We start from the raw sequence: 10,206 nt of genomic DNA, 5'->3' as shown, positions 1-10,206 counted from the left end.
ATTCTTGCTTTAGTTATTTTAACCGCTTAAAGGGATAATTTTTGTTGTTAATGGGGTAGGTGGAGCATCTAGGGAGGCATTGCCCTCCCATGCCGATGCCTAAAACCGGTTATTGTTGTAATGTTTATTCATGCATCCATTGAGCGGTTTGTTGAGAGAGTGAGAGGTGTTTTACAATAGACGATCTTTGGACGAATCAGACGGCGTGCTTAACCGTGACCGAGAGAGAGAGGCGGAGAGGGAGAGAGAGAGAGGAAAAGGCGTTTCCACGTTTCAGCAGCCGGTGACTGAGCGAGGCAGACGACCACAGAGCGGAATCACGACCATCCTTTTCAGTTTTATCCTCTGCAAACACTGACTGACAGCTCGTCCCACCCGTGTCCCCTTCACGGCCGCGTTCCCCCTCGCTCATGAAACACACTCAAATCCATCACCGAGCGACTTGAACCCGCAAAAGTGAGCCGACAGAGACGGAGTGGACTTCTTTCTTTTTTAAAATCTCTCCTGCAGCCCGTCTGTCCTCTCTCAGGCCGAAATTCCCACAGAGCGGCTTTCTGTGAGACCCGGAGGAGATTATCTTCCCGCAGACCCCCGCATCTCTCTCCCTGTCTGTAGCTGACTCATATCTGCTGCGCTCGGGGTGAGTACGTCTCTTTCATGCATTTCTCACATGCGAACTGCTTTGTTTTTTAATATAAGGGCGATTTTTCTTTAAGGCAGAACCACCCGGGTATTGCTCATTAATGTGCTGGGAGTCCATTCATGGATCTGGATCATGTCTGTCCTCGCATACCGTTACATGAGAGACTCGCCTACTTCACAGCCTGCCTGTAAAATTTAGTTTTCCAGCTTGTTTTGGCATCAAATATGTCGATTTTTTGTGCACAATGGGGAAAAAGTTCATGAAATGTTGCGTTCAGGGTCAAGATTAAATTTATTCTAATAGATATTTTGCACTCTGGAAGAAAACTTTTTTCCATATCTGTAAAACATTTAGTCAAAATAGCCAAAAATCTGAACAAAAGTTAAATCTAAACCAGAACAAATCAATAGGATTTCTTTCAGTAACATGAAAGGAAGGCAATAAGCAACTTGACAAGAAATTACCTTAAAAGTGGCAACAATAAAACAAAAATGAAATAAAATGAAATAAAATGAAATGAAATAAAATGAAAAGATACAATTAAATTTCTCAAATATTAGGACAAGTAATCCCAAAACAAACAAACAAGCAAACAAAAAAAGCAAAACAAACTCAGGACAAAACAAACAAATAAAATCAAAACAAAACCAGAAAGTAAAAAACAAACAAACAAAAGTGACTTGGAAAAAAAATGCTTAATACATTTTAAAAAAAACCTGTAACATTTTTTGAATATATAATTATGATAATCATAAAAATAGTTTTACTTTAGACTTTAATATTTTCCTTTTTTTTGATAATTTCTTATCTCTCTCTCTTTATCTCATCTATTTTTAAACAAGAATTTTTACTTTTTTTTTCTTTTTTCAATTTGACACATCGCTTTTTCCCATGTTTTTGAAGAAATTTAAACCTTTTTGCTGAGGTTTTAAAGGTTTAAATGAAAGGCATCTAAAGACAACACAATAAAATATGTCCATCCAGGTTTCAAGGGGTTAAAAAAAATATAAAGTTTTGTGGCACTTTTTTCTATCTATGTGCAATGCCTTGTTGACACGACTCAGTCATGAACTTGACAGTTTAAGTGGCAAGTTGGTGAATTTCCCATCCTCAAGAGGGCATTTAACACACCATTGATTAAACTAATTGGATTGGGTTTAGTGTTGCTGGAGGCATTCATGTATCCAGTGTCCTTTTCATTACCTCCCAGCCAGATATTCCCCATAATACTCCCACTGAAACTTGATATACGTTTGATCATCATGTGGTTTCTTATTGATTATAATAAGTTGCTTTATTTTTTAGTAACACTTTATGTTTCCTGCAATGTTATTACGAGTTCTTATCTGTATTTGTAAGCATCACTGCAGCCAAATTATCAGGAATGTACTTCCTCTAAACCCGCACAATATTCAGTCAGAGGAAAGAGGCGACCACCTGTGACTGTCCCGGATGGCTGTGAGTGTGTGTTTATGAGTGTCTGTGTGTGTGTGTGTGTGTGTGAGCGGATGGGGAAGGGGTGGGTCTTTTATGAATGGATGTGTCTGGCCTGCCAGCACTGAGTGTGTGTGTTTGTTTGTGTGTGTGTGTGTGTGTGTGTGTGTGTGTGTGGTTGTGTGTGGTGGGAGAAGTGGGAGTGACTATCACTGGTTTATATCACCTAATATCCCTGTGTTGTCTATTTTTTAATCCCCTGATAGTGTCACAAAAGTATTTAATGTTGTTGTTCACTGTGGCTTACTGTGTTAAAGGCATAATAATAAGGTATAAAATAAACACAAGAGGCAAAGTAGGCCTGTTGTGTAAATTTAAGACATTCTGTTAAAGGTGAAGATAAGTATAAAAGCAATTTATTCATGTTCTTAAAAATATGCATAACTGCAATAAGTAGAATGGTAGCTTTAAATACATTAAACAGTGAAAACCATCATTTCTACACGTTTTAGTGTATTTCGGTATCTGAAACTCTGTAAAGTCTCTTATTTTGTTCTGTTGGTATAACTAATTTCTCATTTGGTTTAGAGACGTCAACAGTTACCATTTCTACTGTTATTTTTTACCCATTAGGCATGTCTATAGGAAACTATTGTTATATTACATTTCTTAACTATACACTTTATAAGGGCTAATGCAAGACTTTATTGATGAAGTAACACTTATACATATTGGTACTTGTTCTGAACAGTTTAATGCAGGAACTAGGGATGTCAGTGGTTAACCGTTAACAGGAGAACAGCTGCAGATATTTTTGAAAGGTCACATATGTCGATTTGTGGGTTAATTTTAGCTAACTAACAGCGTGACTCTTTTGTCTATTTGTTTTTATTAATGAGTATATGTCTCAATTTTGAGCTTCAAAACACCTTTAGCACCGTTAACCATGTTAACATTGTTGGATCTGTTAGCACCGTTAGCTGTGTCAGCATGGCTAGTGGTGCTAACATAGAAAAGCATCAGCTAACAAAGCTAAATAACACGGTAACACAGCTAGAAACAAAGCATATGATGAGTTGACGCTTCACCGAATCTTATGAGCATTAAAAAAGTCAAAGCAGAGTCAAGGCCAGCTAAGGTTGTATTTGTAGTGCAATAATCTTCCACATAATATAACATATCGTACGTGTTTACCATCACATATGTTTCTTTATTTTCTCCCCAAGTTCTGTTTCTCCATCCTGCAGCTCAGCCAGAGTGAAGCCGTTTCCTACAGCAAAAAAATCTAAAAATCTAGAATAAAATTTCAGAAAATAGTATAAAATGGCCATCAGAATGTCAAAAGCCAAAGTTAATGTCATCACATTGCTTTTTTGGTGTAACCAACAGAGACACTAACATAGCCTAAGCCAAAGACCGAAATAAGTATATTTGCATAAAAATGATCATCACAGTTGCTTTATTAATTATCTGTTATCGACTAATAGTTTCAGTGTCCTTCTCTTGCATCCTGACCTCGTGTGACACACACATACATTACATACATCCACATTCGGCACACAGATGCTTTGCATTGTGTGACACTCGTGCAGCATGACAGCTGTCAGTCCATTTCTTGTGAGGCTGCATTCCATTCATGTTATCCGTCCACAGTGTGCACCTTTTACGAGCTGTTAAACAATCCCAGTGCAGCAGAATAGAGTCGAGTTTATTTTATTGTCACAGTAATTGCTGTAGTAAATTCTACACAAGTTTAGAGTCCTAAAGTGCTGATGTCCCTGTATTCCATGAATTTAAGTTGTATGTTTGCAGGTTTATTTGGACTGTTCTGCGAAAAGAGGGCTGTTTGAGGGTTTGAAGGACGACGTATGACTTAGTTGTAGGTTAAAATAAGGGCAAGGGGGTTAGGAACAAGGGTCCTCACAAGTATACAAGTTTGTGTATGAGTGTGCCTTGACTCAGCTTTTTGGGAGCCAGCCTTCTCTCCTCTCTGATATGCATCGATCCGTCTTCTCGGACAGAGATAGAAAAAAAAACTGGGCAGCGCAGCAGAAATGTGCTTCCTCTCTCGGGTTCACTTCCTCTCTACGTGTGTCGGTGGTGTCGGTTGTCCCCCCGCTGCCGCCAGGGGAATGTTTGTGGTTGACTGTTTACAGGCGCTGAGTCAAATACAGTTTTCGGGAAGATCAGCGTTTAACTGGTGCAACTTGAAACAATCAAAACAAAGAAAAAAAACATGTTTTTGCATGGCTCCCTGTCAGCGGGCTGTTTATTATCATACATGCCAAGCAACGCACAAAAAAACAGACTTAATCACTTCATCATAGCCATAAAAACAAATGTAGCTACTCTTTTCAGGCTAACGTGTTTTTTTTAACCACAGCAAACTAATACCCATAAATTCACTCAAGTTTACCCCAAATGTGAAAGTCTGGTGTTGGGTATGTGTACTTCTGCAACCACAGGAAGTGGAAACTTCTTGGAGATGAAACTGGACTCATTGACATCTGATCTATTTTCTCTCTCTTCCTTTTTTGGTTTAATTTAGTATAAAACTACTCAGATTAGTCAAGGAGGGAAACAGCAGCTTGTATGGCTCACTGACTTCATCTTACTGGAATTTTTTTCCCAGAATGAAGCAGAGCTAAAACATTTTTAGGATCTACATGTGCAAACACTTAAGCAAGAGGCTGGCAGCACCATGATATCTGTACCAAAAAGGGCCAAGTATCATAAAAGATTTTCAATACAGATACCGCAATGTTAATTTTTTTTTGATACTTTGTGTGAATGAAAACCTTTTAGCCTAATTTGTAGATCAACTTTTTTTTTTTGTAAATGACTACAGCTCATTTTTAGATATGCACTGATTTATCGGCTGCATGGTTTCAGAAGCATCAAATGTTAACCTCTTTGTTGCGCTGGAGGAAAATTCAGAGGATAACTAAAATCAGTAGAAATATCATCTTTTGAGTGTAAATGTCTATGAATTTCATAGTGATCCATCAAGTAGTTCTCAAGATATTTTAGTTCAAATCGCAGTTTACAGGTCAGCAAACTAAGCCAACTATCATCAATTGTATGCTATTTTTTGACTTTTTTGAGCACACTGTTTCAACTAAATTTTGATCTGAGACATTGTACACAAACAAAAATGTTAATTAATACATTAAACTGACCTATATTGTGGTTTAAATAGTAATTAATGTTTGGAGGGCAACAGTGTTTTGCATTTTCCTGTAAGGTACTGTAATCCAGGCTCAACCATTATGAGCTTTTTAAGTTGTTTAAGTATCAACATTGTGTTTAAAAAAAAGCATAAAATCTAAAGCATATAAAAAGTGTTGATAATAAGTATTTAGCTTGTTGGAAAAGTAGTGCACACTCAAAAACACTGAATACCCATTTGGCACTGGCCTTCCTCAGAGAGAACTGAAAGCTTTTCAAACCTTTGAAACCGAAAGGAGCCTTGGACTTTGCTTTTGAATGTTTTTGTTACAACAGAGTCCACTTTAAACAGGTTTGATTTCTAGACCCAAATGGAGCTCTCTATATTCAGTTTATGTCTTTAAAGAACTAAAAAGTACTAAACTAATAGGAGTGAGCATTTGCTGCAGGACTGCAGAACAGAAAAAAAGCCTTTCTCTCAAAAAAGCCTTTATTTCATTGTGACACCCAGGCTAACCTCCGCTGCATCCACACTGACAGGCCGCCACTGGATATTTAATAAAGCCCAGTATCACCCTGATCTGACAACAATGCACGTCAACATAGCTCACTGGGTAATTAAGATCACGTCATGCTGAAAACCAACACAAACGCGTGTGGTGTCAATGTAACGGCTCAGATATCATGAAAACAACCCGTGTTTTTCAGCGTCGCCGTCACTCTGAAAGGATCACTTCCTGCAGCGGTGGATCCTCTGACAGGCCTCCCGATACACAGAAGGGACGGATATGTCACTGTCAGACTGCCCCTGCCTTTTGTTTCCCACCTCCCCCTCCTGCTGCGCGTTTGTTTACTTTCACCATGTGTGCGCTGCGCTCTCAGGAAGCTATGCTTTAGAGAGGGTCAGTGTCATTACGCCGCGTTACATCAGCGCCTGTAATCTGGGTACGACCGCTCGCTTGCCTCCCACTTTCCTCAGGTTTGTTCTAGGTATCTATTTACAGATTAAACTGATGGAGCCACTTTCTAACTTAATAGGAAAATGGACCTCATGCTGCAGAGTTCTCTTACATTTAGCTAATATTTTTTGTTATTAGCAAATAAGTATTACAGGTACTTAAGAGCAGGTATGTGCAAACACTCTTGACACATACCCAAGAATTGCAAAGAGACTAAAAAAGTCTGTAAGAAGAACTTCTGCAGTAGTGAAATTGACATTTTGTTTAATAAAGTTAATATGGAATTTTCTAAAGTTTCAGATCTCATGTTGCAGGAAATTAAGATCCCAGCAATGACAAAACATCTGTGAATCTGTAAATGTTGTGTATGCAATATCATCAAAGGGTTTTTTAAAGGTGCAATTGGACTCAGTGGACAAGTATTATTTCTTAAACCCACAAATGAAAAGAAAATATCTCAAAAACATAAATAGAGTAATCTAAATTTGATCATGCATTATTTTTATATTCCTCAAATATAAAGCTCCGGTTGGACAAATTGTTTATGGAGTGTGACAAAAAGGAGTTTTCTCTTATCTTAGTGAGAGTGCTCTGGACCACTCATGAAATATACCAAAATTTACTTGTCTATAAGAAGAGTTAGTATAAAAGAGTGATGGTAGCCAAGCTGACAGTTTCTCTTCACTGCACCTGACATTCTGCTGCTCCATCTGTGCCCAGAGTATGCTCTGCACTCCGAAAGTGTGGTGCAGTGATTAATTGAACTGTATATATATTCCAGTAGCTCTGTCAATGAACAATCCAGCTCCAAAAATGTAAATTCAATACATAAGGGCAGATGTTTTATGTGGCGTGCTGCCGCAAAGCACTGAATATGTGGGAAACCCTGACAGCACAAGCTGAATAATTTACATTAACTAGAAACTCACGGCAGGCTTCGCCAATTCAGATCCAGACAGATTCAGCTTTAATACCCACAACTGTATATCATATGAGTGGCCGAGGAAACCTTACCCTAATCTCTCCGCCTCAGTCATCGGGGTCACAGGAAGTGATACTGCAAACAGAGACGGAGAAGAACTGAGCCAAGAGTGAAATCAGCACTCGGAGCTAAGCTTACCACCCCCACTGCTTTTAAAACTGCATAGAATAAACACTGTATATTGTAATGTTCTCACCCAGAGCTCTGGGTGCTCTGCAAACAGGAAGTCGGCATTTCCAGTTACATCACCGGTTATAATCACTTTTAATTCCCTGCTGCAGATTTCTTATATTGTAGATACATTACAGATGGTCCTATTAGGTTGGTTTTATCATCCAAATCCACCCACGAGCCTACAGGATACAAATATGTGCCATATAATTTGCAGGTTATTTGGCAAGATGATTGTGTTTACTTGGAATTTAGCATTATTAAAAACATGTATATGTTATTTGGAAGCGGGAATGATTCGCATTCTGTCAGGAGTTTTACCTGAAGGTGAGATTTACCTTGACAGTGTTTGTGAAGCTGAAGCATGTGCAATGATTTATTCAAAATTCCCCAGTGCCACAAAGGGTAAGCCTCCCTCTCTCTGGCTGCAGCCACATGAACACTTAAAAAACCAACACAGATTTAATCCCTCCAACAACTGCTGCTTGGTTGCGTGGTCGCTCGGTTGCCGTGCTACAAGTGACGCCTACACCAGCAGAAAGCTACTTTTTTTTTAAATGCTTTTGGCGCTGTTTATCTGATCTGTGTTGCCCATGCAAATATATCACCCTGCAGAGTTTTTAGATTTCCTCTTTAGGGGTGGAGCAGCAACCAGTGCTGGAATGTAACTAAGCACATTTACTCAGGTACTGTACTCAAGTATGAATTGGGTACTTTGGGGGGGGGGGATTTTTGTGATAATCTTTTTTTAAAATCTTTTTTCTTTTCTTTGTAATTTTTCGTATTTATTATTATTTTTAAAATAATTATAAATTGGGCTGGATGATTTTTTTTCTCTTATTATTTTGGTGTGTTTTCTATTAATTTTGAATTTGGAGGTGTTTTCAGTGTTTTCTTTTTTTTTCTTATTTTTCTTATTTAAAATATTTTTTGTTTGTTTTTGTTTTTAAAGATTTTTCTGTATTTGGTACTTTTACTTTACATTCTTTAAGTTCATTTTCCTGATTATACTTACTTTTACTTAAGTACCATTTTACTTGCAGGACTTTTACTTGGAACCAAGCATTTCCACAGGATGGTATTAGTATTTTTACTTAAGTAAAGGACCTAAATACTTCTTCTACCATTGGAGGTTAGTGTGTTTTTGTGCACAACTGGAGTGACTCTGTTGATTTTATGGATGCAGGGTGTTGCCGGCTTTACAGCTGTGGAAGTGTTTCATAAGCCCAATCTGTGCGACGGTTTCACAGCAGCCAGAATAATGGATGAAGAGATCCATGCACACACATGCGGTGCACCTAAGCCGACACAGACGGGCAGAGCCACACAAACAGCAACGATGCAGATGGGCCAAAGCGCACACATGCACAAATACATAGATATGCACACACATAAAAATATACACACTTTGATTCAGGCCATTCGCCTTCGTCCGTGTGCATAATCTACTCTGCCGCTTGCCTCCGAAATGAAACGCCTCGGTGGGTCTGATTGGATTTGATAAGAGTTGATTCGATTGGAGCAGGAGGGGAATGTGTGTGTGTGTGTGTGTGTGTGTGTGTGTGTGTGTGTGTCAGGTGTTACAGGATACTCTGTCAAGGGTCACCTCAAAGTGTAGATTTCTGTCTCCCTGTGTCTCTGGCTCACATCAGTTTTAATCATCAAATTGACTGTGGAAATAAAGTTCCTGCGTGCAACTGTTTTCTCGCCCAGTGTTATGTCAGTGTTAACGTGTTTGATCACACCTCGCCACTTCCTGGGTCGAGTTGCAAGCATCACGTGACTGAATGTTCTGTAGTCAGCTGTTAAGCAAAGGCCCCTCGAGTGCCCCGTCAGTGCCGTCGTGCTGATGCGTTTCACATGATCTACTCATACATCTGCACAGATGCACACAAAACCACAAGTCACGATTACTTTACCACCCGGGTCAGTTTCCTGCAGTAATTTTTAAGCAGCCACTGGTTTCCAGGTTTAAGCTGTGAAAATGAACCTTCATTGTTTTTCAGTGTTTTCTTATTGTGGTAATAATACAGTTGAGGTAAATGGAATTTTGCTCGTGATGCCACCAACTGGACAGGAGTGTGAATAACTTAAAGTTACGGTAGACAGAAATGACACAAAATATTCAAAGAAGGCAACCTCTGATTACAATATCAATTACAAAATATTAGAAATACCTCAAAAACTAACATGTTAACTCAAAAAGGAAAAATAACCAAAGTCATGGACTACAGTAACCCTGTTGTGTGTCTGACACATGGCTAACTTTTGGCCAGTATCTGTTTTTGTCATGCGACAGACGACGAGTCAGCCTGCGGCGCCGTGGAGAAGCTGGCAGTGCCTGTCGGGGGGGTCTGGTGTGTTTGTGCTTCTTCATCTGCTCTTTGGATGACGATGGATATTTGTGTGTGTGGTGAAGAAGCTCGCGGCGTGGGTGGAAAGTACAGGTCTGTAACAGTTGCTCTGATGAGCCATGAGTGCCTCGATGAGACACTTTGTGTTGCTGATGCGTGATTCAGAGCGTTTTTTTTTTTTTTGTGTGGCATACTTTTATACTTTAAAAAGACTTTTAAGTGTTTTTTAAGCATTTTTCTTTTTGGACAACAACAAGCAAGTGAAATTCATGTGTTAAATTTTCTTTTTAAAGCCTGTTTTGTGGCATTTCTTGATGATAGTTTGTCTTGCCTCCGCACAGCTGTCTCAGCATCCGTGTCGTCCATCTCGTAAATGAACTCTGCTTCCTGAACTCGTCTGTTAAACCCCACAACGTGTCTTTGCCTGCCTCAATGTTATTACCTCCATCCCCTCCTTTAGTGTATGTGTTTTCATGTGTGTATATTCTTGTACTG

General features: G+C 39.0%; 1 protein-coding gene across 1 annotated transcript in view; it reads left to right on the top strand.

The window, feature by feature from the left end:
- Positions 1 to 214: 214 nt before the first annotated feature.
- pea15 (proliferation and apoptosis adaptor protein 15) overlaps positions 215 to 10,206 on the top strand; it is a 47,711-nt gene continuing 37,719 nt past the window's right edge. The window contains exon 1 of the mRNA XM_042512097.2: positions 215 to 640. The gene's annotated coding sequence lies outside the window, so the exon portion shown is untranslated. The remainder of the gene's footprint in view (positions 641 to 10,206) is intronic.

The sequence above is a fragment of the Plectropomus leopardus genome, chromosome 23 (assembly GCF_026936395.1).
Source record: "Plectropomus leopardus strain MGB_pleo_1.0 chromosome 23, ASM2693639v1, whole genome shotgun sequence".
In the NCBI taxonomy this organism is placed as follows: Eukaryota; Metazoa; Chordata; class Actinopteri; order Perciformes; family Serranidae; genus Plectropomus; species Plectropomus leopardus.
The sequence above is the reverse complement of the archived record's forward strand: the minus strand, read 5'-3'. Positions and strand labels throughout refer to the sequence as shown.